The 7344-nt window shown below is 47.8% G+C and overlaps 2 long non-coding RNA genes across 2 annotated transcripts; one reads left to right on the top strand and one right to left on the bottom strand.

Moving 5' to 3' along the window:
- Positions 1-4313: 4313 nt before the first annotated feature.
- Positions 4314-5986, bottom strand: LOC144365893 (uncharacterized). The gene is made up of 2 exons (XR_013424623.1): positions 4949-5986; positions 4314-4829 (listed from the first exon to the last, which is right to left on the bottom strand). It is a non-coding gene; the product is annotated as an uncharacterized LOC144365893 (long non-coding RNA).
- Positions 4408-5052, top strand: LOC144365892 (uncharacterized). Its single transcript, XR_013424622.1, has 2 exons — positions 4408-4757; positions 4978-5052. It is a non-coding gene; the product is annotated as an uncharacterized LOC144365892 (long non-coding RNA).
- Positions 5987-7344: the final 1358 nt, after the last annotated feature.

The following is a 7344-nucleotide window of genomic DNA, read 5'->3' as shown; positions in this document are numbered from 1 at the left end:
CTGACCACCAATGGACTGGCTAAGATGAATGGGTCACAAAGGAGGCAGACAGGGCCCAGAACATGGTGAGTCTGAGAATCAAGGGGGTCAGGGGCAGAGGAGTACAGAGATCTGGAGAAAGGGAGGAGAGATTTGCATAATTAGACCACGGTTATACAAAGAACAAGAAGGAAACCCAACCAGCTAAACACGCACAAAAACTTCATGTTTCTGTTAGGTGCAATTCTGCTGTGCAGTGACCTCTGGGAGGAGAAATCAAGTAACTGGGGGAATCAGAGAAAGGATCCATCTGCCAAGAGGCAGGGATTATGTTCTTTGCCTCTAAGGCCCTTTCCCTCCTCTGGTGTCCTCCTTCCTTGTCTGTTAGTTCAAGTCCTGCCTGCGTCCTCTGTTCTGATCCCTAAACAACAGCTTTTTCCCCACATTTGAACTTGTATTTATGGTGCCCCTTGTCCTTGGGGTGGTTCAATAGCAGTTTTCTAGTCAGGTCCTGGGGCTGACTCTGGGATCGACAACATTGTCAGTGCAGTTATGAAAAGTATGTATGGTGCTGAATCAGGGATGCCAACAATGGCAGATTCAAAAACGTAGGCGTGTGTATTTTAGAGGTGAGCCATACAGGGTGCATAGGATCATGAGAAACAACCACAAGTTATGGCATGGTGACTCGATTCTCGTGCATAAAGGGCCTACATGGATAATGAAGAAATGAAGGAATAATGGTATACTGGTCAGGAGTTTCCTGCAATTAACAGGAAACTCTGAACTTTAAACAGGTCGTATATTCTTCAAGTAACAGGAAGAGAGCAGGTAGCAGGACTTTGCCCCTACATCCTTGGCAACTGTTCAGGCCTCACATCTGGACATGGTGACACCCAGAGGCAGAAATCAAGCTTTCCTTAATGGGGCATTTGTCCTAAGAGCAAGGAAACTTTCTCAGGAGGATCCCACTAGAACTTTCCTCAGGCCTGTTTGGACCCCTATAAACCCAGGCTCACCTATAAGCCAACCACTAGCGAAATAATGGGATGTTAGAACCACCCAGGGATGGTTCTTTATGATGCTGATGCCTGGGCCTGGCCCCCAGAGCTTGTGATTAATCAATCTGGGTCTGCTCTTAGCATCTGGAGTGATTCCAAGTGTAGACTTAGTTGACGTCCACTGGAGTCTAAGCCAGTGCTTTTCAATCCTGAAGGTGTGCATGGACTAACTGGGGGATCCAGAACTAGGAGCTGACTGATTAGGACTGGACTCGAGCTGAGATTCTGATCCTCATGTGAGGACCCCAGTTTGGGGAGCCAGACACTAAGCTGAGCTTCCAGGATCGTCTCTCAAAACAATGCCACAGGAGGCTGGAGTTGTGGCTGAGTGGTAGAGCGCTTGCCTAGCATGTGTGAGGCACTGGGTTCAATTCTCAGCACCGCATATAAATCAGTAAAATAAAGGTCCATTGACAACTAAAAAAAAAAAAAAAACTATACCATGGAATTGAGCCACCAATTCTGCAGCGTCCCTCTCAATGGGAAAGCTTCATATTGGAAATCTGCACAAAGCCTGCACTTCTGCCCTGATGCCCATCAGTAAAGTGAACATCTATTCTCCACCTCTCTCCTTGGTGACTCAATTCTAAATCCAAGTCTTACATGAATGCAGCAGCTGGGTAGATCCTAAATCACACCCTGAACCTACTTGAAAGGATGCCTAGGGAATGTAGTTTTTAGCTTTTCGGACTTATACCCTAGACAGGGGTTTAAAACAAGCATCAAAATGAACCCATTAATATCAGTAGCCACCAGAATGCAAAAAAAAAAAAAGTTCTACTTGAGTGAAGCCTGAAATCCCACTATGTGAAAATAATTATGCAAGATTAAGCATTATTTGCAAATACACAAGGTTATCCATGCCAGCAAAGGGTTCACACCTAAACCTTGACTCTATCTCTGAGTCCAATAGTTGCATTGTTTGCATTTTCTATTTGGAGACACAAGCATAGGATGCTCTGTGCAGGATGAGCAATTGAAATGATCAGAACAGAGACAGACCAAGGGTCAAGGTGAGTGTAGAAATATCTGTGTGCTTCCATGCATCTCTCTTAGCCTCTCCACACCTCACGTAAGAGTGCCCAGAGAAAATGCTCCCAGGGTGGACCCTGACATTGCACCGCTTTTCCACGTTCCCAGCTGTGGAGCAGCTCTATCCTTCTGGCAAAATCCAAATGGAAAATGGCCAAGAATGCAACTGTTGGGCTCAGAGCAGACTCAGCTGTACTTGATCACTGGTTCATTTAGAAACACCTTGACTGAGAGAAAGAAGAGAATAAACAGCCTCTACGCTTAAAATGCAACTGTGATGTTTTAGGGACTTTATCTGGAGAAACAGCTTTGTGCTCTGTGAGAGTGACGTGTCCTCCCTGCCAGCACTCCCAGCCACAGCTGGGCGGAACAGAGGCAGAATCCTGGAACCAAAGAAACCTTTCTCTGCATTCTCTCTCACCTTCCCCTTGTAGGTTCCCCCTCTGCTGAGGGAGCTAAATAGGGAAACGACAAAAACACTGCAGCAGACAAGGGGTTTGAGAGGATTGTGGAAGAGGTTACTGAAAGGACCGGCTAGGCTGGGCCTGGGGAACAGAAGGACTTGGGTAGTGTTAAGGCTTAGATGTGAGATGTCCCCTAAAGCTTATGGGTGAGACAATGCAAGAGAGTTTAGAGGTGAAATGATTGAATTGAGAGCCTTAATCTAATTAGTGTCTTAATCCACTGATAGGGAATAACTGGGTGGTAATTAATAGGCAGGTAGGGTGTGGCTGGAGGGTCAGGTGGGTCATTGAGGGAAGGCTTTGGTGGTATATATTTTGTCCCTGGTAAGTGGGGTCACTCTCTCTGCTTCCTAGAGGCCAAGTCCTAAGCCACTTTCCTCCACCACACTCTTCTGACATGATGATCAGAGCAGAGAGAGGTCAAGGGTCAAGGTCTTGACCTTGGGCCCAGAGCAATGGGACCAACTGCATCTATGGACTGAGACCTCTCTGAAACTGTGAGCCCCCAAATTGTTTGCAGTTGTTCTTATCAGGTCTTTTGGTCACAGCAGCAAAAAAAAAAAAAAAAAAAAAAAAAAAAAAGGCTGATTAAAGCAGATGGAGAATGGGTAGAAGAACTTGGGGGCAGGAAAACAACCCCACACGAGTGTTAGACAAGGAGATAGCAAAGGAATGGAGAGGGAGACACCGAGGTATTTAGAGGGAAAGAAGGCCAACTAGATAGGACTAGATAGGGGAGACAATTTCCAGAGGTGGCATATTAGCTTCCTGGGGCTGTAGTTGCCAAATACCGCACAGGTATTTTCCAACAAAATAACTTAATCACTCAGAGTTCTGGAGGCCAGAAGTCTGAAATCAAGGTCAGCAGAGCCCTGCTGGCTCTCACGCTCTCTACCCAACTTCTCTCTCTGAAGTCTCCAAGGGAGAATCCTTCCATATAGCTCCCCAGCTCCTGCTGGTGGCCAGTAGTCCAGGCACTCCCTCTCTGTCCTTGTCATCGTGCAAGAATCTCCCTTTTCTTCTGAGGATGCCGGTCGCTAGCTTTAGGGCCCCCTCTAATCCAGCATGCCTTCATCTCCACTTGACCTCATCTGCAAAGACCCTATTTCCAAATAAGGTTCACATACAGAGTTCAGAGGGGTTGGGACATCACCATAGCTTTGGGGGGACACAATTCAACCCCCAATAAGTGGAAAAATAAGTTTCCTCTTCTGAGAAAACTGTGGAGATTTAGCTAAGGAAGAATTCTGGGGCTGCCTCCAAACTCAGAGGTAGAAGGTCATTGGTCTGGAAGGCCTTCCACAGTCTTAGCAGGGAGTCATGCCAAGTGCCTGCTGAGCCTGGTTCAGATTTGGGTCATAAACAATGAGAAGCAGGAGGATTTTTAACCGAGGGTAGATCCCATCCCTTTGCAAACCCTTCCAGACTATTCTCACGCTGCTCCTTGTTCCACACCACCCCCCATCTGTGCTCCAAGTCACTGTGCCTACCCCAGATCACCCACTCTATGCATGTCCCCCTCTCCCCTGACCTCCTTGCCTGTCCTGTGTGCTTCTCCCTCAGTCCCATCAACCTAGTTAAGAAACTCATCATTTCCAATGGCACAAAGAGTTGGGTGTGCCACGTCTGCAGAACTCATCCTACCCACGTGACCCACAGAGGGCCTCGGCTCTCCCTCCCTTCAGTGAGGGAATGAGCCCAGGTCTCTTCTCTCTGTGACACTCAGTGATTTTTACAAGATGGTTTGACTCAAATCATATTTTTAAAATCCTGTCTGTGCCTGAACACTTCAAATATTTTATTACTGGGTCTACAGTACATAACAAAGTAATTGTGTAATTAAGAGATAATGTCAATGCCGTAGAACAATGTTGACAAGATAATAGCCTTCTGAAACCACATAAATGCCAAAGCAAGTTGAACGGATTTATAGGTGGAAAAGCAAAAAAAGCAAGTGGCAAATGGCCCAGAAGCTCTTTGTAGGCCAAATGGGCCTCGTTTCCATCATGACATTCACCTTCTGACCCTAGAATGTCCCCATGTCACTGTTGTGTACTCTGCAAGCATCTGGATCAAGACTGAAGAAAGTGGGGTGTTTTGGTTTGGATCTGGAATGAACCCCCAAGGCTCACGTGTTGGAGGCTGGGTCTCCAGTACAGCCATGTTCAGAGGTGGAGGCCTTGGGAAGTGATCGACGGGTCCTGAGGACTTGACCTCATGGGTGGGTTAATCCATTGACGACTTCAGAGCTGATGGCTTCTTAGGGAGTGGTGGGCATCAGAGGAGGTGGGGTCTGGTCAGAGGAAGTGGGTCATTGGAGGTACGCCCTCCAGGGGCTTGTCTTGTCTCTGACCCCTTCTTCCCACTCTGCCTCCTGACTGCCATGAGGTAAGAAGCTCTGCTGTGTCTTACCTTCTTCATGACGTTCTTCCTCTCCTCAGGCCCAAGGCAGTAGAGCCACCGGCTATGGATTGGGACCTCTGAACACAGGAGCCAAAATAAATCTTTTCTCCTTACGTTGTTTTTCTCAGGATTCTTTGTCACAGTGATGAAAGTGTCATCTGCAAGAGCTAGTCCCCATCCCTTTATTGCAGTCTCACGCCAGCTTAGTGCCATCGACTGTCAGGACTTGAGGGGGTGAGAGGTCATTGGGTTCCAGCCTATCGAGTACCCCAGCATGGCCAGATGAAGAGAATGAGCCCAGACTCAGGAAAGATTTGCTCTGGGTAACTTCTGAGCTGGTTTGTTGGAAGAAGCCTGGACCCCGGGATTCTTTTCCAGTTTGCCACTTAGTTCCTAACTCTAACCATAAGGCCTTAATAAATCCTGTTTCTTAGGGGAGAGGAAGGAGGTAGAGAAGGGAGGGGCCGCATGACCTTGAGATCCAGGGGCTGTTCCCCTGAGTTAGACCACAGGGACCAGGCACTGTCCTGGTGGGACAAGATGAAAGCTGTGGAGGAATACAACTCTGAAGGTCGCGGGCAGGAGGAGGGCTTGTTGGCTACATCCTTTGGAATGGGAAGGACGACGGCCCAGCCTTGAAGTTGAGGAAGCTAAGAGTAAACAGGGAAACGCTGATGCATGGAAGGGGGAAGAGGCAGGACTTTACTCCCTGGTAAAGGACCTGGTGCGCTACAAAGAACTGATTTGGGGGCCAGAAGAGCTGACTTAAAGCAAGCAATTTGCTCAATGACATTGAATCAATCACCAAATTCCCCTTTCTGGGCTACAGTTTTCTCACCCCTGAAATGAGAGCAGCAGAGTCCATTAGTGAAACCCAAACACCTTGAACTGAGTCTTACTGGCTTCCTGGGTGGTGGGGAACAGCGGGGGCTGGGGCTCCTAGACTCTGCCATCCACAGATCCTAGGAAATAACCAGATGAATTCAAAATGACTTGAGTAGATTCCTGGATGAAGAGCCAGGATGGGATCCTAGGTGTAACCGAGGGGTCAGGTGGACATGCAGTCTGTTGACCTTCCCATTGGACACAGAACTCAGAGGCAGAAGGGCCACAGGTCCAAGGAGACAGGAGTCGCTTTCTCCAGCATCTCCAGCCTCTGCCCCTCCCCCCCCGCTGACCCTCCCCCGCAGCCCCTCCCCCTCCAGCAGACCCCTCCCTCGACTCCCCTGATTCCTCTTGGGGAGGCCTCACTGAGGCCTCTGAGCAGAGTCAATTCCTCTCCTTGTCACATTGGATTAGCTCGATTCTAACCTATCCAGGGTGTGGGTTTTCAGATTTATCTCTCTGGCCAGACTTCTGGGGAGCAGAAACTGTCTCTTGGCCTCTCTAAATTGGGTAATGGATATAGTCTGTATGCAGAGTAGGAGCACAATCAACAGCCACTGAAGGAAAAGAAGGAAAGAGAACGAAGATTGGAAAAGAGAAAGGGGAGGGAAAGAGGGGGGAGGAGAGGAATGGAAAGGAGAAGAAAACGAGGGTTCTGAACCCCTTTCTCCCTTTAAGCTCTCTGGAGAAACCCCACCCTCCTTTAGTTTGGCAACCAACTCCTCAGCTGCCCGAGGCTCTTGGGGTCTCCTGGGTGTGTGAGAGCTCCTGTTCCCTGCTCCCCACCCCGCCCCACCCCCAGCCTCACACAGGAGGAAGAAAAGGTTGCAGGTTCCTTCCCAGGGTCCTTCCTGACTCACCCCCTGCCTCCCTTGCCTGTGCAGAAGCCAAAAGAAATATTAGACACCAGCACCTTCCCTCTGAGAGCTGACCATGACCATGACCATGACCATGACCATGGATAACAGGGGCTGGGAGGAAAATCGTCTTGAATAAAGGAACTTGTCCCTCCACCCCCACCAGAGAGCAACACAGACGTAAATACCGCAGCAAGAGTGACCTATGGTTCTTGTAAAAACAGCATCTGCTTTTACAGGCCACATGGATCTCAGAGTCCTGCTTTTTTTTTTTTTTTAATTTATAAAGTCAGATTCCAACGGCTCTGCTGTTTTTTTTATGTATTTATTATAGAAACAATAGAACAACGATGAAAGAAGTAAAGAGAATGCTATGAATCCCCCGTGATCGTTCGAAGGTATGAGCTTTTGACGAGTGGCAATCATTGTGTAACTCAATTTTTTATTTTGGTTTTTTTTTTTTTTTCACCTCATGTGAATCCATAAGCATCTTCCTCGTTGCTACACAATCTCCGTAATTATCACTTCAACGGCTGCTCAAATAGGCCATCAGGTTGATGTGCTGTGATTTACTTAACCACGTCCCTCTTTAGAATCTAACCTTTTAAAACATTAAACAGAAAGTTTATGAAGCTTCTCAAATAGATGGAGAAGGTGGTTTCC

The sequence above is a fragment of the Ictidomys tridecemlineatus genome, chromosome 8, assembly GCF_052094955.1.
Source record: "Ictidomys tridecemlineatus isolate mIctTri1 chromosome 8, mIctTri1.hap1, whole genome shotgun sequence".
In the NCBI taxonomy this organism is placed as follows: Eukaryota; Metazoa; Chordata; class Mammalia; order Rodentia; family Sciuridae; genus Ictidomys; species Ictidomys tridecemlineatus.
This window is presented reverse-complemented; position numbering and strand designations above follow the sequence as displayed.